The sequence below is a fragment of the Equus caballus genome, chromosome 3, assembly GCF_041296265.1.
Source record: "Equus caballus isolate H_3958 breed thoroughbred chromosome 3, TB-T2T, whole genome shotgun sequence".
In the NCBI taxonomy this organism is placed as follows: Eukaryota; Metazoa; Chordata; class Mammalia; order Perissodactyla; family Equidae; genus Equus; species Equus caballus.
The window spans coordinates 33,829,691-33,851,027 of record NC_091686.1 but is presented as its reverse complement, the minus strand read 5'-3'; the positions used below and the strand labels follow the sequence as shown (position 1 = coordinate 33,851,027).

At 50.3% G+C, this 21,337-nt stretch overlaps 1 long non-coding RNA gene across 8 annotated transcripts in view; it reads left to right on the top strand.

Annotated features, from left to right (window-relative positions):
* LOC106782976 (uncharacterized) overlaps positions 1 to 21,337 on the top strand; it is a 93,502-nt gene that overhangs the window by 59,941 nt on the left and 12,224 nt on the right. Inside the window, exon 1 of one of the 8 annotated variants that reach the window (XR_011436967.1) lies at positions 19,039 to 21,258. The exons of 1 other annotated variant lie outside the window; for it this stretch is intronic. This is a non-coding gene — a long non-coding RNA (uncharacterized lncRNA). Of the gene's footprint in view, positions 1 to 19,038; positions 21,259 to 21,337 lie in introns of those variants that run through there. 6 more of the 8 variants (XR_011436962.1, XR_002806884.2, XR_011436965.1 and 3 more) reach the window with 6 other exon arrangements.

Here is a 21,337-nt window from a genome sequence, read left to right as displayed (position 1 = left end):
GTTGTCGCTGTGTGCCGTGCTCCCTGCTTGAGTTCCAGAGGAAGGGGAAAGTGCTGGCCGCCTCTGCCACATCTGTGGGACATGGAGCCTTCACCCCCACCCCCCACCCAACTATGGTCACTCGTGAAGTATTGCCCTGGGCCCACAGGGCTCTGACCGTGAAGGTGAGAGTGGCACCAGGCTGGCCCCCGCCTACCCGGTGAAGCTCTGGAGCAGCCTGAAGGACGACGTCCCGGGGTGGCCATCAAGGCCTGTGGCTCTTCCTCAGGGCGCGTGATGCCTGGGAAATGCTTGCTGTGAGCTTCCCCAGAGATCGCCACCTTCACAGAGCCCTCTGTGCAGGCGGGCGTGTTCGAACAAAACAGAAAACGAGAACCAAACTCCGAAGAACTCAGGCCCAGGGGGCTGCAGTCTGTGCCCTCGTCCCGATTTGCCTTCCTGTGAGTTAAGCTCAGGGAAAGCCAGTCCTGACAGCTGTCCCGGGGGTCCTGATAGAGCGGGAGGAAGGCGGCACCACGCTGCTGGGCGCCCCCTCCCGGTCGGTGGTCACAGCCCTGTGAGCGCTGCTGTGGGGGCAGAGGCGCCCGCCTGTGAATCTGGCGCTGCCTCCGGATGGTTGAGCAGCCTGGCAAACCTCGCTTCTACGACCTGAGCACCCTCACCTGTGACACGGGGCTAATCGCCATCTTAACACTGTGTGACACAGCCGTTGTGAGCATTGAGTGAAATCTAGAGGGTTCCAAGAGGTTGGCACACGGTGGACAACTGCTTAATGAATACTTTTCCTTCTAAATGGTTAATACATCAGCAGGAATAAATATAGATGACCTTGGGCAAGGGTGCTGGCCTCTCTGTGCCCCACACCACACAGGGTTCCCCTCTTTGTGTTCTAGAACACACACTCTCTGCACGCTGGGACTCATCTTTGTTGTCCTCGGGAATGCACCCTTTCTAAGCTCTAGAGGGCAATCGTCTTTATGTTCTAGAATGGTGATTCTCAGACTGTGTGCTTCCTATGCAGACTCGGGGTTCTGCGGCAGGGACCTGGGGTCGTCTCAGAGAGCATGGGGCTGCGGGCCTGTGGGCTGAAGGTTTCTCACCCCGCCGGGGCGGCTCTGGTTGGAAGATCTGTTTCACACGCTGGGAGAGATTTTATTGGATGAAAATGACCCGTTCTGGGTTATGGACTGAAGCTGCAGGGTTAACATGTTCTCTGAGCGCCAAGACACCGAAGTTGGAAAATCAGCAAGTTGCAGGGTTTCGGTTACTCTCAGAAGGAGTGAAAGAGGGGCGGTAAGCAGGGGGTCGGCTGAGCCGTGTCCGGGGGGTGTCACAAGGCAGTCTTTGCATTTACCTCTTGGTGCCACCAAGTATCCACTTACAGGGTTAGTTCTTGGAGGCAGGGTGGAGAAAACCTTTGCTGGGTGCTCACGGGTCCCTCACAGCTCTCAAACACGTGAGAGCAAGGCTCAGCTCAGAGTCATCAGAAGGCAATTGTAGCTAACTTGGTTTTTTTGTATTTATATTAGCTTATTTTTATAGGAAAATGATACTAGTGTTTCATTTGTGGCAGGGGTATGGTATTTCCTCTTAAAATAGTTAAGCAAAAAGTGAGTCGATTTAGAGAAAACATCAAGTTGACTCAGGCAAAAATCACCGATGGATGCTGCCGGCAGGAGTGAGTTTGTTGGGAAGGGCCTCGGCCCTGCTCAGTGGATGCCCCGGGGGTCACTTCTTAATTACAAAGGAAAGAACAGGTGCTCATACAGAGGAGAGTCCTGGGGGCCCCCACCTTGGCCAAGTGACCAAAATCACAGCACCATTCATGGGATAGATGACACCATGGGCCCCTGGAAGGATGCCCCAAGAAGGACACAACGTCACTTCTGGAGTGTTCCTGCCCAAAATGCACAGCCTGAGTCTGAGGATGAGGAAACATCAGACTAAGCCACACTGAGGGACATTCTACACGACAATTGGCCCGTACCCTCCAAAAATGCCAGTGTCATCAGAAAAGACCAGAGCATGTCCCAGATTTAAGGAGACTGATGAGATGGGACAAACCAAGAGATGTCACATCACCTGGGTTGGGAAACGTTGCTGTAGAGGACATAGTGGGGACTCGTGGGGACGTTGGGATATGAACTGTCCATGTGAGACAGCAGCCTATTAGTGACAACCTTCCAGAGTGTCATCATCGTGTCATGGTTTGTAGGAGAATGTCGTTGTTCTCAGGAGTTGCGTACTGAAGGGGTGTGGAGATATGGTGTCTGCAAACAACTCTCAAAAAGCTCAGCCATAATGCGTGAGTGTGAGCGAGTGTGAGGGAGGGAGAGAGAACCCTAACGTGGCAACGTGTTAACAGGTGAATCCAGGTGAAAGGCATGTGGTTCGTACTTGACTTGCAACTTTCCTGCAGGTTTGACATTTTCGAAAATAAAATCTTTAAAAAAAAAGACAAAGCACACACCCGGTAACGAAGCGGGGTGTGTTATGAAGCGGGGGGTGTGCATGGGCTTGAGGTGGGTGCAGCACTGCTCAGTCCTGCAGCCAGGAACAGCTCTCCCCGCTTCTCCTTTGAGGGTGCCGTGCCCACCAGCAAATAAACTGCGTCCAGATATTCCACCAAATAAAGCGCGTTACAGTTTAGCTGGGAAAGCAAAACAAATCATGAGATTCAGCAAGTACCACACAGGGGCCTATAAACGTGCAGGTTCCTCTCGTAAACGGAGCCCATGAGAACACATTCTGACTTCCTCCTTCACCAAACGCTCTTGTAACTCAACAATCTCTCGGACCCGGTTCTTTTCTTTGTTCTGCCCTCCCCCTGCCCCTTCTGGTGAGGTTTACTGGTGAGTTCTGTTTGGTTCTTGCCATCCTGCAGTCAGAGTTTCTCCAAGTGCCCGTTGTTGTCGCTGGCTGTCTATTTGTTGTATCTCGGGCAGAATAAACAGCCCCCTGAGAGGTCTGTTGAGTTTCTAAGGCGGTCCTTGTGAAAGGCTGAGACCCCGGCTGCAGCCTGCAACCTTCGACAGCCAGGCAGCCCCAGAGCAAAAGACACCTGTGCCTGGGCCTTGAAATGAAGCCCGAACACAATGTCCTCTGCCATGAGCACCCAGAGAGAGCGGCTGTGTCTGTTCCTGAGCCTGGCAGGGAGACGGGCCACCGGCAGGCGCTGTAACCGCGGGGTGCGCCATCCTGTTGTGCGTGGGCTTCCAGGAGCAGCTACATATTTGGAAACGCCTTAGAAAGAGGTTCAGGTTACCAGGGATGTGGACCTGGGACGGCTGCGATCAGCTTCGAGATCCCTCTCTCAGCTGCACCCGCTTCTGCTTTTCCTTCCTGGGTGCTGACTCCCCTGCCCTGGCTCGGGCCTCTGCAGTGGAGAGGCCGGCTCAGGAGTCAGCACTGGGGCTCCTCAGGAAGTCAGCTTCCAGTGTATTGGGGGATGGACGGCTCTATATCTGCCTCCCAGGTGATTGACGGATGTCGGGGAGGCTAGGCGTCTGAGGTGTCTGTGGCTAGGAGTACGCCTTCGATGTCTCAGCTGAGTTTGCCAAGGGAAAAGGGCCTGGGGTTTTTCTAGGACCAGCTCAACCACTTGCTCTGTGCCCTTGGACCAGCCGCCTGCTCTCTCTGGCCTCTGTAAACTAATGTGGTTGAACTGGACTGACGGCTTGTCCAACCACGTCCCATGAAGTGCAAAGGATTACAAACCCATAATAGGGTGTTGTGAATGGGTCTAGTTCCTCTAGGGGTCCACGGAAGCTTTCTAGGAGTTACATGAATATGGGTAGTTTTAAGAGAATCAACTTTCAGAGAATTGAACTTGCCTGCTTTCCTCTTCTCCTCATTTTTTTCACCTCCCCCTTCGCAATGCTCTTCCCATATTTTATTGGTGAAAAATATAGAATTTTACTATGATAAATTACTCCCAAGGTTTAAGACAAAAGGGGGCTTCAGGAGTACATGATCTCTGAGGGTGATCCTCAGGGAGGCAAAGTGAAGAGAGCTTTCCTACGACATTTTTAAGCCTTATTTTATCCAGGCGACAAAATCAAGGGAAGTCTGTATTCCTTGCCTTTCCATCCATCCATATATCCATCCATCATCTCTTTCTATCCATCCATCCATCCGTCCATTCATCCATGGATCCATCCATCTATTTACCCATCCATCATTTCTTTCTATCCATCCATCCATCCATCCATCATCTCTTTCCATCTATCCACCCAACTGTCAATCTACCCCTCCGTCATCTCTTTCTATCTATCCACCCATCCATCCATCCATCCATCTATCCATCAGGCTATCTGTCCATCCATCATCTCTTTCCATCTATCCACCCAACTGTCAATCTACCCATCCATCATCTCTTTCTATCTATCCACCCACCCATCCATCCATCCATCCATCCATCCATCAGGCTATCTGTCCATCCATCATCTCTTTCCATCTATCCACCCAACTGTCAATCTACCCATCCATCATCTCTTTCTATCTATCCACCCATCCATCCATCCATCGATCCATCAGGCTATCTGTCCATCCATCATCTCTTTCCATCTATCCACCCAACCATCCATCCATCTATCCATCAACTCTTTCCATCTATCCACCCATCCATCCATCCATCCATAATGTGTCTTTCTATCCATCCATCCATTTGTCCTTCTACATTTCTATTTAACTAATATCTGTCTTCTATTTATCTTAGAATTAGAATTCCCATATGAGATGATTGTTCTTGGCGGCATCTATTAACACATGTATTTGAATGGACAAAACAGAGACGATTTGGTTTTCAGTTGGAAAGGACGACTGATTTGAGTGGTTGACTGGAGGACTAGCTCTGTCCTTCTAACGCACGGCCGGCATTTCCCTTACGTTGAATCAGCTCCATACGCTTGCAGCTCTACGGTTTTGATGAAACATATGGTACACACTATGCTGAAGAGAACAACTGCTTAACTCCTGATGAGAAACTTAGAACTGGATGTTGCGTGCTTGCACAGAGGCACCGAGAACGCAGCAGCTACAGGGGAGGGTTGAGCACAGGGGTGTCTGTTGGTGACTCAAATGCCACCAGAAGGATTGTTGTTAGCAGTGTGATTTTCTCACGGGGTGATTATCCTTGGGAAAGTTCGGAAGGAGCAAAGTACAAGCCTCCCTTGATGTGCACAATAGTTACATTTCCGAGAAATTTAATGCACATTGGAACATTGTATTTATGCGTAAAACCAGGTTACATGGACTCAGATAATTATGAATGGGATTTTAAAATTCGCAACAGTCCAGGGTGTATTTGAAAGTTCTGTGGGACCCAGGACAATTCAGCACTGCAAGCTGCTGAATCGGGAGGTAAGTTGCTTTGCAGCAATAAGAACTAAACACCTACCGTGCGAGGCTTCTGAAGCGGAAGGTTACAAAACAGTCGCCTGCTTTGGGATGCCTTTTACCAGATGGGAAAAGTGGAGCTGGGAGAGGGTAAGGACGCTGCTCTTCTCACACAGCGAACGATCTGCAGGGCTGGGTTCGGGGTCAGCGCCCCCTCCTGAGCCCGCGCATCCTCCTGAGCAGAGCTCTTGGACCCCAACACGCACTGGGCTCCCCGGGGACCAAACGCAGCTTCCCAGTCTGCAGGGCGGGGTGGGCCCGAGAACACGCGTTTCTGACAACCTCTCAGACTGAGGTTTACATTCCAGGGGACCACCTTCCAGCCCATTCTGGGGAAATCAGTCCCCAGGACAAACCTGGGTTTCCTTCATGTCATAAAACCCATTTCTATTATTTTTTCCAGCTTTATTGAAATGTAATTGACATACAACATTGTGTCGGTTTAAGGTGTGAAATGTGATGATTTGATACATGGGTATGTATAAAGGATCGCCACAATAAAGTCGGTTAACACTTCCATCACCTCACATAGCTACCATTTTTGTGTGTGTGGTGAGAACATTTAAAACCCACTTTCTCAGCAACTTCTGAGTGTACTACACAGTATTGCTAACTTCAGTCACCACGCTGCACATTAGATCCCAGAACTTATTCTTCTTAAAACTGAAGTTTATACCTTTGGCCAATGTCTTCCCATTTCCCTCACCCCCAGCCCCTGGCAGCCGCCATTCTACTCTCTGCTTCTGTGAGTTTATAAACCCACTTCTGACTTGGGGGATCCCAGGGCGCCGAGGGAGACACTATTTTCACACATCTCACACATTTCCCCACAAAATGGAGCTGTCGCGGCTTATGACAGGGCCCCAGGCTGATTCCGTCAAACCCTGTTTCCAATCAGGTTTAATAGGCAGGCGGGGGAGTGCTCCCCGAGATCGGGAGGGAGGGCGCTTTGTCAGTAACGATCAATGTCGACAGATGGACGCTGCACAGGGCATGCCTGATGGGAACCACATGCGCTCTCAGGGACCGTCTCCAAAGAGCCTGTGGCATTTGTGTCTTTGCTGCTCCTGGCGTCCCAGGGGCTGGGACTTTGCCATCCTGTGGGCTGGTGGGATTTGCTGTTTTCCTCACATGTGGAGTGCCAGGTAGGCCAGAAAAGAGCCTCCCAGTGCAGCAGTGCACGCCTGCCCACAGCCCTTCTAAATGGCGCTGTGCCACGTGCCATTAAGGCAGCGAGCCCTGCGGGGGAACAGACTTTTTAGAAGGGAGACTGGCTCAACTCTGTCCTTGACAAGGGCCTACCCTGAGCTGAGGAGCTGGGCAAGAGGCAGTCCCGATGTGGAGAAATCGGAACCCTCAGGCATTGCTGGGAGGGAGGCAACATGGTGCAGAAGTTCCTCAGTCATTTCAATGCAGAGTTTGCTTCTGACCCAGCAATTCTGCTCCTGGGTATATCCCCAAAGAAGTGAAAACAGGTGTTCAAATACGAACTTGTACAAGGATGTCCATAGCAGCGTTATTCACAATAGGCAAAAGGTGGAAACAACCCAATGTCCATCAACTGATGAATGGACAAACGCATGAGATCCATCCACACAATGGAATATTATACAGCCATAAAAAGGAATAAAGTACTGACGCATGCTGCAGTGTGAATGAACCTCAAAAACATAGAGAGTTAAAAAAGCCAGTCACAGGGGCCACATACTGTATGATTCACCAGAATAGGTCAATCGATAGAGACAGAAAACAGATCAGTGGCTGCCAGGGGCTGGGGGTGGGGGGGATGGGAGTGACTGCTGACAGCTGTGGGTTTCCTTTTGGGTAATGAAATGTTCTGGAACCAGATAGTGGTGATGATTGCACAACACTATGAATGTTCTAAATGGTGAGAATGGTAAATTTTATGTTATGTGTATTTTTCCAAATTAAAAAAAGTTTAAAAAGAAACAATTCTTACCATAGTAGACACTGCAAGGGAGCATTTCCCATTGACAAAGGCAGAGTTTGGACTTGCTTGCTGTGGGCGTCCTGTTGACAGCGGGGTTCCTTAGACTTAGGAGGGGCGTTGGAGGCACCCCCAATGCTAAGATAAAGCTCTGATCACAGACGGTGAGTACTATGTACTATACACCAGGTGTGGATCTAAGTGTCTAGGTGCATTATCTCTTTTAACGCACACAATCACCGCCCCAGAAGGAAGGTTCTATTTTATTGTCATTTTACATCTGAGGAACCCAAGGCACAGAGAGATCAAACAACCCACCCTAGGTCACAAAGCTAGTGAGCTGCACAGCTGGGATCTGACTGAGAGGTCCACTCAACAAAGATCTGTTCAAGCGTTGCTGTTGTTGAAGACAGCGAATGTGTGGCAGAGTCCTGGACTGGGGCTCCGCGGGCCCAATGTTGCTGGCAAGAAGATGTCACTCTTGGAATTACCAAAGTGTCGTGCATTGTCAAGCTGAAGAAACTGCAGACAGCAACTCCCTTAGCTTTGGTTTCTTCTTCCAGGAGACAGAAAGCCCGGATCTGAGAAAGCCAGTGACCAAGATGGCGGCACTGGGTCGAGGACAGGTTGGGGAGGGGAGGCAACCAGCGCTGCTCAGTCATCCTCCCAGTGGATCAGTGAGAAGGTGCTGCCATCCCTCCTACTCTGTAGGTTCGGGAACAGAGGCTCAGAGGGGCAACAACACTTGTGCAAGGTCACGCAGTCAGAGTCTAGTCTGACTGAGGTGGGAGCGTCTGCTCTTCACATTGTGCAGTGCGCCTCTCCTGACTCCGCCGGTGATATTTTGTGTCCTGTTTCTTGTGCTAAACTAACATATGCTCATGTGGAAAATTAAAAAATACAGAAAGAAAAAGCCACTTAGAAGGAAACAGAGATCACTCATCACGTTACTATCCAGAGAAATCTACCATTACCCCTTCGATATATTGCCTGCTATTTTTGTCTATGTTGATGCGTAAACACACACATGTTCATCTATCCTTACAAAATTAAGATTGTATAAACATACAGTTGTTTCATACTTTTTATTTAATATTTTGCTATGTTTTCTATTGTTTTTTTATGGGAAAACTTGATTTTTGATATCTGCCTGGTCTTCCATCATCTGCATCTTCTGGAATGTAACTGTCCCACTGACGATGGACGTGGAGATGGTTTCCTAGTTATTGCTCTCAAAATCAACACTGCCATCATGGTCCTTTGACATAAATGTTGTATTTGCATATAGTAGATACTCAATTAAAATTTGCGAGTTAATGAACGATGGATGACTGAAGGAATTTCTTTAGGATGGGTCCTTGATGTACACTTGCTTGGTCTAAAATAGATTGTCCACAGCTCCAGCTTGCCCATATAGATCCTGTTTCCTCCTGTTTTCCTGATGTAACTAGTAATGGTACTCCCTGTTACTCTCAAAAGTGTCCTGATTTGCAGGACGAATCATAAGGTCATCCTGATCAACTGGTATGAATCTTTTTGAGGTTCTTTGTACACATTGCTAAATTGCTATACAGACGTATTGTACCAATTTACACCTAATCTGTAATCCATTCGTAAAAGAAGGGGGCTTGATGAAAAAGGTCTTGATGAAAAATTTGGGAAATGAGATTAACCTTGTAAAAACGGAATTAATGTTGTGGAACTCAAAACTATCTTGTCTATTTTCCCCCTAAATTTTCATGGTCTTAGAATTCACATAGGTCACATGTTGAGTTTGCTATTTATTATTAAGCATTTTAATAAAAAGATATTCATTCTAACGATTATAGCGTTTGGATGGGAGCAATCACGATCCGGAAGCTGTCTGAGTTTGAACCCCAACTCTATCCCTTGCCATCAGCTGTAAACTTTGAACAAGTCCCGTGACTGAGTCTCACTGTCTTCCTGGGCAAAGTGGAAATGGACATATGCTCATTTCAGAAAGTCACGAGGATTGGACATCAGTGTTCAAGCCGGGAAAGCCAGTCTCATGCTGACTCTATCCAAATCCAGTCTTTTGCCTGACGAGCCCTTCACCCCATCCATTTAGCAGGAGTACCTCGCCCTTTCCTGTTTTCCACGTACTTGTTGACTTCTCATTCTTACGACATTCCAACCTGGTCCCAGAGCCTGAAGGAGTTGCCCTGCTGGGTTAACTTATTGGAGGACTAGTCAGGCACCTGACAGTGGTGAAAGGCTCCTTGCTTGTTCAAAATGCATCCCACGTGCAGGTTGTCCCTGTCTGAACCCCACCCTTTCAGGGGGTTAGCCCAGTGAGTCGTGGCCGAGAGGACTGCAAGATTAAGAACATGGTTGCCTAGGAGATTGTGGGCAGGGCACACCTCAGATTGACTTACCCTGTAGCGAGAACGGAATGTCACATTTAGGGAGCTATGGTAACTCCTATTTCCTCACCCTAGCAGGGCAGTAGCCCTGACACAGAGTCTAGTCATGATCAGCTGGACATGTGAATTTTGAGATGGTCCCTGGCTGACTTTCGGATGCCAGAGGCCAGGGCAGTTCTAATGCTCAGGAGTAGGCTGTGGGTGGTGGTATTGGTGGGTGAGGAAGACCACTGAACTGCCAACTCTCCTTCTCAGCCCAGGGAGCCAGGGGAAAGACGCCAGGGGAATTTGACCATTCCCATATTGGCTGTGGTCTCTTGTGTTTTGGTCTGTGTTGGCACCGGGGGCCTTCATTTTGGCTGAGCTGAATCAGGAACCCTGAAGTCAGAGGCAGGTCGTGCCCAAGGGAGCAAACACATGTTCTCCTGGAGGCTTGTATGTGCCAGCATCCTAGGAGGCAGTTTCCTGGGACACTTACATACAAACTTATCTGATCCCATAATCGATGGCTTAGCCACTTCTCACGGGCCTGACACTGTCCCAGAGTGGGCCTGAGTTGTGCAGACTTCCACAGCTGTGGGAGTGACCATCTGCTCCCTCCCGGAAAACAGGAATTTTCCTTTATCCAAATGAAGGAGTGACTAAGCCAGTGGCCAAAAGGGTGTTTGCACTGGTGGAAAGAGGAAGAATGGCTCATCCTCCTGGAAGTGAACTCAACCCCCTCATCCAACTTCTGATTGCACAGAACCCGGCCAGCTCCAGGGCTCTCAGCGGAATCCCCTCCTTTGGAACTTGGACTGGGGATGGACTCCAACTTGAAGCCGGCATGGAATACTTCCTGGGTCAAAGGGAAGGCGGAAAGAGCTCTCTGTGCAGCTCAGAAACAGGCATTTTGACAATTTAAGCGAAGTGAGTGGAACCCTGGCATTGAATTTCTCTTGGATACCATGGCACCTAAAAACATCAAGGAAGGGGACTGAGTGAACATGGAGTGCGTTTGGCTATAATGAAAATGTTCTGAAATGACCTTGGGAATGTTCTAGCTAAACCCAAATTGGGGCAGGCGAGAAGCAACCCAGGATAGAATCAGCCACCTAGACCTTCCAGCTTCTACTCATGCCAAGCGTAACCTGGCCAAGGGCTTCTCTTTTACAACACCAGAAAAAAATTACCTTGGTGATTGGATGGGGTAGACATCTTCTACTCCAAAAGGTAATTGTGAAAACACAATTTCACTGAGTCTTCATGTTTCTGAAACTAAGCAGGGAAACTGTGATGAAAGTGTGTCCTCACCTCCTGCTCCATTCCTCCCCCAGGGGGACAAGGTGGTGTTGTCTCAGAGCCACCAAGTCTGGGAAAGGATTTACACACAAATGTGAGCCTGAGTTGGAGCCAGAGCCATCGTGCCAGGAGCGTCTGCTTGGTGAGCGTCTCTACTGCTGAGGAGCCCGCTGGACGTGAACCGTAGTGACATTCCTCAAGCTGGTGTTTCACAGGATATGATATAAGTATTTCCACACCATTTCAAACCTTTGTCACTTTCCCCCAAACTTGACTTTCCTCCTTCCTTCATTTGCAGGAGTTGGATTTGTTCCCTACTTCACAGAAGCCATCAGGTGGGAAACTCAACTTGTGCTCCCAAAGAGGTTCTGGCAGATTGTTTGATTGTGACACAAATTCTCATATTCCACATTCCCAGCCCCCAGCTGGAGCGCACTGCCCTCTCCAGGGACTTTGAACTTGGTCACCTGGCCTGCTTTGACCAAAGGAAGGTGGGCAGAAATGACAGGGCACAGTTGCAAGAAGAGGCTGTGAGAGTCACTGTGAGTCTTCACTCCACCTTTCTGCTCCTGCCGTCTGCCACGAGAAGACCATGCCCAGGTATCAGGTGCTCCCTGGAATCAGGGACACATGGAGCAGACTGAAAACTGAGCCCAACTGAACTCAGCCAAGCCATAGACTCAAAAGTGAGAAATAAAATGTCCATTGGTACAAGCCACTGAGATTTTGGAGTTGTTTGCTATATTGATCATCCCAGAAAAACTTGACTAATACAGAAACCAACCTATACACACCAATATTTATTCCATTGCTACTCCCTCCTGTTACAACGAAGAACGGTCCGTTCTCATATCTAATGCCCATCCTTCCACTTGACTTTGCATCTCATCTTCTTGGGAATCTTAGTAATCAGGAGCCTCTTCTTTCTCTTGTAACCTCCTTACCATTTACTATTTACTTTACTTTACTATTTACTTTTTAAATTAAAATAGTAAAGTACTTTTATTTACTTTACTATTTACTATTTACTAGTCCTTCTCATCATTTTAAGCATGACCAACTCCCCTGACTTTCATTAGGACATGGAAAGCTGAGAATTGAATATAAAGAGAAAAACTTAAAGGCACCCAAGGAAAAAGGACACGTCACGTACAGAAGAGCAGAGATTAGAATGACGGCAGAGTTCTCCGCAGAAACTGTGCAAGCCAGAAGGCAATGGAGTGATATCTTTAAAGGGTGGAAAGGAAGAAAAGGATTAACCTAGAATTCCACTTCCGGTGAAAATTATCTTTCAAAAATGGAGGATAAGTAAAGGCAAAAAATGACAGAATTTATCATCACTAGACTTGCATTACAAGAAATATTACAGGAAGTTCTTCAGGCAGAAGGTATATGAAACCAATAAGAATCTTGGATCTAAAGATTGGATAAAGGAAAAAATTAAAAATCTTGAAAAAAAAAGGGGGCCGGCCCCGTGGCTGAGTGGTGTAGTTCGTGTGCTCTGCTTCGGTGGCCCAGGGTTTCGCCTGTTTGGATCCTGAGCGAGAACTTGGCACTAATCATCAGGCCATGCTGAGGCAGCATCCCACATGCCACGACTAGAAGGACCCACAACTAAAAATATACAACTATGTACCAGGGGACTTTGCGGGGGAAAAGGAAAAAAAAATAAAACATCTTAAAAGATTGAATAAAGAAGTGAAAAGCACTGGGCACGGCAAAAAGGAAGAAAAATGTGAACTTTATTTTGTCTTGTGTTTAATTGCTCTAAAAGATATTTGAGTGTCTAAAGCAAACGCAGTCACGGTGTCCAGTGTGTTATATCATATATGAGTGAAACGTACGACAGGAGCGAAAACAACGTGAGGGAGGGGCTGGGAGTACACTGTGTAAGACTCTTTACTCCACGTGAACCCATACGAGATTATTCGAAAGTAAGCTCTGATCAAACAAAGATATATATTGGGTAACTACTGCATTTTTTAAAAAAGATATATAAACTTGACCAATTCTCTCATGTTAAGAACAAACATTCATCAGCCCCACACCGTCCTCCAGCTACCCCCTGATCACCCCACTCTCCTTTCAAGCTACCTTTCTCAGGAGTATGGCCTCTCACTACCTGCTGTGTTCATTCTCTAACCTTCTATAGACTCTTCAGTCAATTGCAATCTGGCTTCCACTTCCATTGTTCTAATCAAACAGCTTTTGCAGAAGTCACCAACGACCTTCACGTCACCATATCCGGTTAGGCATTTTTTGGACCTGACTTCGGACCACTGGCCACTTTTGCCGCTGTTGGCCATCCCACCCTTCTTGAAACCCCCCTCTCTCGGCTTCCATGGTGTGCACTCCCCTGGTTTTCCTCCTGCCTCTCTAGATACTTCTGCTCTGTTCTCTTTGCACGTTCTGCTCCTCTGTTTGACCACGAAATGTTAGGATTCTTCGAAATTCATTTCTAGGCTCATTTTACTTTCTGCTTGACACTCTGTCCCCAAGTAAACTCATTCCTACCCACAGCTTTCATCGTTCCCTTTACCCAGAAGAATACAGCTCTGTATATTCACCCTGCAGCTCCCCTCTGAGCTTAATTCATATTCTAAACTGCTTAACTGTTGTCTCCTGTGCGCATCTCAAAGGTGACTCAAACCTCAACATGTCCAAAAAAGGGTCATCCTTTCTTCCCTTAACCTCATCTTCTTTGAGGATTCTCTATTGTAGAAAATTCTACTCCCGCCATCATTTATTCGTTTAAAAAATTGTTCGTTGAGCACGCACTTTGTGTAAGGGACTGAAGATCTGACGAACCACGGACAAGGTTGCTGTCATCAAGAAATTTATACCCCAGTGAGGAGAAAACGTTAAGCAAGCAAAGAAACAAACATACCACCTCACGTCAGGAAAGGTGGGTGCCATGAATAAAACAAACACCTGGCGAGGGTAGACTGGCAGCTAGGGTCCGTGGGTGGCTGTATCAGACCGAGGCTTCAGGGAGGACTTCGGGAGGTGAGAATTGAGCAGAAACTCCCATGCCATGATGAAAAGGCCCAGAGGAAGAGAAGAGGGGAGAGCGGGTACCAGGGCAGCCGAAACCTACGAATTATTCTTTGCTCTTGGCTCTTCCCCAGCAAACTTCATCATCATGGACTCTTGAAAACTCTCATTTCTCCTCACCTCTGTTTCCACCCCTGGTCCAGAGCACCCTCACTTCTTAGACTGTGGTCCCAGCACCCACCTGGTCCCCACGGGCACCCTGCTCTCCCTTCGCATCCGTTCCCCACAAGGCAGCCGTAGTCATCTCTTTGTAAAGCAAGTCTATTCATATGATTCCTCATCCTTCTCCCCTGCTTTTCCACTGTGCTGGTGTGAAAACAAAGGGTGGAATCTCATTTTCTTCCATCTGAATATGGGCTGGCCTTGGGGACAGCCTCAGCGAGAAGAATGTGGCAGAAATGATGCTGCATGACCTCGGAGTGTAGCCTGCAAGAGGTGACACGGCTTCCATTGGGTTTCCCCGGGGACAACCGCCCTTGGAATCTGCCTCAGTGTAGGCAGGAAGCCCAGGCTGCGTGGAGATGCCGCGTATGGGTGTTGTAACTGGCAGGCCAGCCAGGCCCCAGCTGGCAGTCAGCACTGATCAGCAGACGTGTGGGGCCCAGCCTTCCAGCCCACCTGCCTGATGCGGAAGTGGAGCAGAGACAGCTGCCCCCGCTGAGCTTCGCCCAGATTACAGGCTCATGAGCAGAATAATTATCACTGTTTTAAGCCATTAAAGTTTGGGATGGTTTATTTCACTGTGAAATAGAACCAGAACATCTGCTTGTCAGTTAAAAGTATATTTATAACCTGGCCTTCCACCAAATGCAAGTCTGATCTCGTGACACCCCATCCCTGCTGCCCAGCGACCCTTCCAGCCACGTGTAGCTTACAAATTGTGACAGATCCCTGCCCAGACCATCATGTTACTAACTCTCATCCCACAGAACCCTGTAAGCATCCTTTCCTGACTCCCCAGTTTGAGATTCACGTAGTTACTCTCAGTGTGCTCTCCCTTGCTCATCAAACTAATAAACCCGACATGGTTGCCTGTAGCCATGTGTCTGGTGGACCTGGACAGGGGGCTGGAAAGTAATAGTGCACAAAATGGGTACTATGGTTGCTAAGAGTCCCGTGTTCTCTGCCCCATCTCCTTTCCAGCCACATCTCCAGCCGTACTCGTCCTGACTCCTTTGCCTCCATTTTCCCAGCCTCTGCTGGTCCTCAAATCTGCCATGTTCTCTCCTCCCAGCTCCTGAGCTCTCGTGGAGCTCTCTGCTTGTATCGCTCTCCACGGCTTGAATAGTTACCACCTCCTCCATTGATTTGCACCACCAACATCGCTTCCTCAGCAGGGAAGCCGTCCTGGATTTCTCAGGTCAGGTCAGCTCTGACGACTTTAGGATCCTAACACTTACTACAGTTGTAAGTGTACTTCTGTGTGTCTGAGTTTATTGATATCTATTTCTGTCGCTGGACGGAATTCCAGGAGGCCAGCGGACGGGTCTGCTTTGCTCACCACTGTGCAGCATGCAGTGCTCACAAGATGTGCAGCACCTTGTTGCCTAATGCGGCAAACTCGTGTCCACCCAAAGTGCAAAAGCCCGACCTGTGCCGGAGATGCCGCGGGACACGGGTGAACAGGTGCTTTCACAGGAAGAGCTCTCGGAAGCCTTGACCCTCTGTGAAGCAGCTCTGTGAAGAGTGCTGGAGGAAGCAGCATTTCCCAAATTAATGGAATGCCGCCTCCGGGTGCCCCGTTCCCGCCACTGGGATCTTCTGCACACGGCTGGAAGGGAATCGGAGCCCAAACTAGTCCAGGGGCAGCGAGTGCCGCCTCTGGGCTCAGACGTGACTAAGATATGAATTAGGGGCTGATCCAGACCTATGAAAATGCAAAAGATGGTGACACCTCGGGCTGGCTGAGGTGTGGGGACACGGCCACTCATAAGTTGCTGTCGTTGTGGACATGGCTGCAAGTTGGTGAAGGAACAAAATCTGGCATTTGTCTCGGAAATTTGAAATGCACATAAAAAGTGACCCTGCACCCCGGCTTGGAGGAACCTCATTTGCACAATCACAGCACCAGGGTGTGCTGACACTGTAGGATGTCTACCACGGTACACATAGTGGCACAAAGCTCGACACGACGGGGGTCCCTGTCATTAGGGGGGTGGCGGCTGGATTGGGCACATCCAAAATATTGACTGATGCGCTCCTGTTAATGGGTTAATATTAACAGCCCTGCACGTGTTGGTGTAGCACACGTGGTGTGTCAGACAGCAAGTAGTTGAGTGGCCTTGAAAATAAGCAATACATGACCCACGGATGGGTTGCCAGGGTCAGAAGAAGGTGTGGACGAATCCTCATTGCCCCACGGGCCCTGCCTGCCTCGTGCGGTGGGGCTGGAGGTGAGAGAGACAGACGGAACAGTGCAGGCTGGGGGAGAGGCAAAGAAACACTTGTTCCCGTAAAAAGGAAAGAGAATAACGCAGGTGACGGCGGGGAAAGTCATTATATTGTTGATCACATTAATGTGGCTGATAATTTGGGTGGGGAGAGAGTTTGTTGGGCAAGAAGAAAAGGGGGTTCTGTGATGGTCTGGCCCCTCAGTTCTGAAGGGGTGAGGCCCTGGGGGCGTCCCCTTCATCTGCTCACAGCGTCCAAGGGTCTCAGTTGTCATGGGTCTTCTCTGACATTAGTAGATGGTGGCAGTAGGGCCTGCCAGGTCACTTAAGATGCAAAGTCCCAGCTCAGCGGGTGACTGTCATCTCCTGACTCGCTCTGCTGCTGTGTGGCCCTGATCCGGTTTAGGTAACACTGTTGGTTTCTGGGCCTGGCATTTTCCACTTGTGAATTCCCTTTCTAGGCCGCGGTGTTGTTCGTCCTGCTTTGCGTTTGTTTGTGGTGGTTACGCTGAGTCCCGCGGCTCCAGCTGAGGCCCTGACTGATGATGGAAAGGAAAGGGACCGAATGCAAGGAGGCCAGGCCTGTCGTGCTGGCCGCCAGTGCGGGCTGATTGTCATCCTCGTCACCCTAGAAGTTTAAAACGAAGTGAACTAAGTGACCCCGACTCCCCCCGGCTCTGGTCCTGGCTCCACGGGGTGCGGCGTGCAGTGTGGGTTGTATCCTCCGGTGTGTCTGGTGTGTACTCACCCGCGGTGCCAGGCTCTCTTGTGCACGAGTTTACTAACTGCATCACTGTTTATAGTTGCAAATTTGATACAGTAAACATTTTCTTATGCACCTTTACCCGTTGACGAGAACATGTGCTGGGCAGTCGGGATAAAGGCCCCCTGGGATCCTGGAAGGACCGTGCCGAGGGGAGAGACTGCCGAGACCCCAGGGCAGGGACAGTGCTCATTGCTAAGGAGAAGTGAGTGAGGATGTGGGGGCACGGCTGCTCTGCTCTGCCCGTCGCTGCAGAGGCCGTCACACACCGTCACACAGGCGCCATAAACCAGGTGTTAGGGTCCTGGTTTTGCTGATGAAAGAGCTGAGGCTGTGCAAGGTCAGCAATTCACTGCAAAGCAAGAGGCACAACTCAGATGCCCAAGCCAGGCGTTTCTGACTCCGAGGTCTGAGTGCCTGCCCCACCTTGTTCACACAATTCCTCATGGATTGTGCTGGAAAGCTGTCCATCTTCTCATGGAAGTGCCCAGACAGAGGGACTGCACCTCCAGGGTCAACCTGTTCCAGGCTCCCCAGGAGAGGGTGGGCGCTGGAAGACAGCGCCAGAGGCCGCCCCGTCCTCGGAGTCGGCGCATTCCCGCATCCTGGTGCCCGCTCCTGTGTGATTTTTGGCTGAGCTGAGCCTATTTTCATCACAGTCTCCTCTGGTTCCAGCATTTCAGCTTGGGCTTCCTGTTTCCTAAAACAGTTCTGGTAAAGAAACAAAGGGAGTGAAACTTTTTCCCCTTAGCTCTTGGGTTTTCATAACCAGCCTCAGAAAGAGGCGCCCCTAATGTGGCCTGGGCTGACAGGAGGCCGGTGGAGGCGGGGCCTGGCTGTGGGCTTCAGACCCCAGCTCAGCCGCTTCCTAGCCATGCAGCCACCGAGACTCGGCTCTCTGATCTGTAAAACGGGCGTGCGATGGCACCTCCACAGAGGGGCCTGGCGGAGTGTGGCGGGTCATCTGTGTTAACCCCTGTGAGGTACTGAGCCTGGCCTGTTGGAAGTCCCCGGTAAACATCAACTGTGACAATTACTGCTCATGCATGGTTAGTACCAGCTGAAGTTTATTTGTCAGTGCCAACCACCAGTTAAGAAGTGCCATAAAAACATCCGTGCCTCGGTCTAGAGGACACCGCAGAGGAAGGATGGGGATGGGGTCAGGTGTGCTGGGCATCCTTCATCCTCAGCACCTCTTGACTGCTGCCCCCCAAAGCCCCCAGCTGCACTGAGTGTTAACGAGCCTCTTTGCTTTGGAGCGTGTGTTTTCTGCAAGACATCCTCTCTTCCCCTGTCCTCCTAGCCCCGTGAAGTAGGAATGAGTCTGAGGGTGAGGCGATAGAGCCAGCTTTAGAGGTCTGGAGATTGGCTGGTGCTGTCTGAGCCAGCAAGGGCCAGGAGAGAGGCTGTGACTCACATCGCTGGGTCTGATGCCCCCAGACCTAGTGCTCGGAGCCCCTAATTGCCCAGTTCCTTGGGGGCATCGGGCAGTGGATTCGCTCCCTGCACTCCTGCGGCTGGATTTCCGTAGCGCGCGGCTCAGGCTGCTTGTGAGTTCACTCCAGGCGGAACGGAAACCGGCGCAACCCACGGATTCACGGTGTCTTTCTCTCCGTGCGGGTTTGAGATCACGGGGCAGCCACCCCCATAAAGCTCCCGCAGAGGAGCCAAAGGGCAGGAAGCTGAGTTTGTCCTGTCGCCACCTGGTGGCGCCACCGCGGCTGCAGGACCCAGCTGCTGCCGCCTGGACTCACGGCGTGTGGCGTGCGGGCCGGTGTAGATGAGGCCATCTGCACTGTGGCCCCTCCCAGCGTGAGGCTGCAGACCCTTGCGGACCGGGTGGACAGGGCGTGTCTGGCTTACGAGCACCTCTCTCTGTCTCTCTGTCACTGTCTCTGTCTGTCTGTCTGTCTCTGTTCCCCCATCTCTTTCTCTCTCTCTCTCTCTTTCTCTGTCTCTATTTCCTCACTCTGTCTCTCTCTTCCTCTCTCTGTCTCTCTACTCTCCCATCTCTCTTTCTCTCTCTCTGTCTCTGTCTCTCTCTCTTCGTCTCTCCCTCCACCTCTCTCTCTGTCTCTCAGCAGGGACAGGCCCCTCTTTTTTGTCAAGGCTGGTAGTGAGGACCCCATTGAGGCAGCAGGCCCCCCCAGGTCAGCCATCACCTCCCAGTCTGCACCTCAAGGTGGCTTCCTCCTCCGTAATCTGTGTTGGGTTTGCAGACCCATGGGTGGGCTCAGCCCTTCTTTCTGCCTGATCTCAGAGGGCAGGGCCAAGTGATCCTGGTGACCCTGGTGGACAGGCTGACACTTGACTGTAAATTGGATAGAACCGGCTGCGAAAGGAAAGCAGGTTTTCGGTTTATTTATAGAGATCATGATGCTACACTCAGTGCAGTGGGACGTTGGTGTGAAAATAAAAAATGAACGAGAAGACTATTAAAATAACTGGCTTTTCTCGCTGTGACTGCAGCACAAGAATCGGGCCACCTCTGTCTGCTGAATCCGGTCTCAGAGCCTGTCCCTCAGGTCCGGAGCCAGCACAGAAGGGCCTCCGATGGGGGAGACCAAATAGCTGTGTGTGTGTGTGGGGGGGTTGTTTTGTTTTGCACTTTCCTACTTTTTGAAAGTCCTTTCCCAGGAAATACCAAATGGGAGGAGAGCAGGCAAAGGAAAATTCCTCCTAGCGCTTCAGCAGTGAGGTTTCTGTTTATCAGTGGGCTTCATTTTTTGCAGTGGTTTTAGGGTTACAGAAAAAACGAGCAGAGAGATGGAGTTGCTACCCCTGTCCTGGCCGCTGCCTCAGTTTCCCCACCAGTAACATGCTGCGTTGGTGTTTGGAACATTCGGTGCAACGACGAGGCAGGATCGATACATAGTTATAAAGTCAAGTCCATAGTGTACTGGAGGGCTTGCTCTTGGTGATGTCTGTTCTATGGGTTTGGACAAACGCATGGTGTCACGTACCCCCCCTTACAGTGTCAGCCGTATGAGTTTCACTGCCCCCAAAATCCCACAATATTTTAAGACAACTTAAAAAAAAAGAAATCGGAGCTGTCCCAATCTCAGAGCTACATAAATGTCCTCGGAACTGGGTACCCGACAAACACGCACATGAGACCCCATCCTCCACAGGCCGAGCAGGGGCCGGCCGGAGGGTGTGTTAGGGGCCACCGGAGGCTGGAACCGGCTCAGGAAGGAGTGGAGAATAATATGGGGGCCCGTAGAGATAATCATGTTAGTGTATGTTCTCATCTTAGAAGAAAAGGAAAGGAACGTCCTCAGGCAGGCGGGCGCTGGCCCACGGAGGAGGGCTACACCGCCCTCCTGGATTTAGGAGGGGAGCTTTTGGGGTGCGAGGGGCTTACTGATTCTCGTTTACAAAGCATCTGCTGTTGACGTGTTGCCACATGGGCGACACGTCTGCTGCCGGAATGTGTCCTCCCTCCCCGGGCAGCGGCACGGTGCGAACGCAGAACCGCCAGCAGCCTTTGCTCTGGGATGGAGAGGTGACAAATCTCTCTTGCTTTCTGTGGGTTCAGGCGAAGTGAGGGGTGGGCTGGCTCTCAGGTCCACGTGGCAGCGGCTCACTGAAATGGCACTTGCCGCTCCTGGAGCATCTTCCGGGAGAGCCAAGAAGCCTCGGCTTGTGCTGGCCTCTGTCCTAAAATAGACTCCCACAGTCCCCACTTCCAAAGTTTAGGGCCCCCGGTGGTGTTTGTGTGTAAATGAGACCTGTCGCGTCTGCGTGTGCCTGACTCACGGCTCTAACTCATTATAAGTTCTCTCCTGCGAGGCGGGGGCTCTGCGGTTCCTGGGTGCCGGTGCCTTCCTTTCCCACCCAGAGACAGTCGGGCAGCGTCCAGACTGTTCTCCAAAACCTCTCTGTGCTTTGAAGACATTCATCTCTGCCATTTTTCCTTCCTGCACTCCATGGCTTTGGCGTTGAGTAAGACGAAGAAGCCCGAATTCGTAATTCGTCCCTGAGACCCTGAAAACACGCACCCCTGGCTTTCTTCAGACAGCGGCTGCCTGTCGCTAGCAGGTCAGCTGAAATCAGACATTAGGGATGCAGGGTCTGTGGGGGGAGCTGCTGTTGGTGGCCAAAATGGTTCTAAATATTA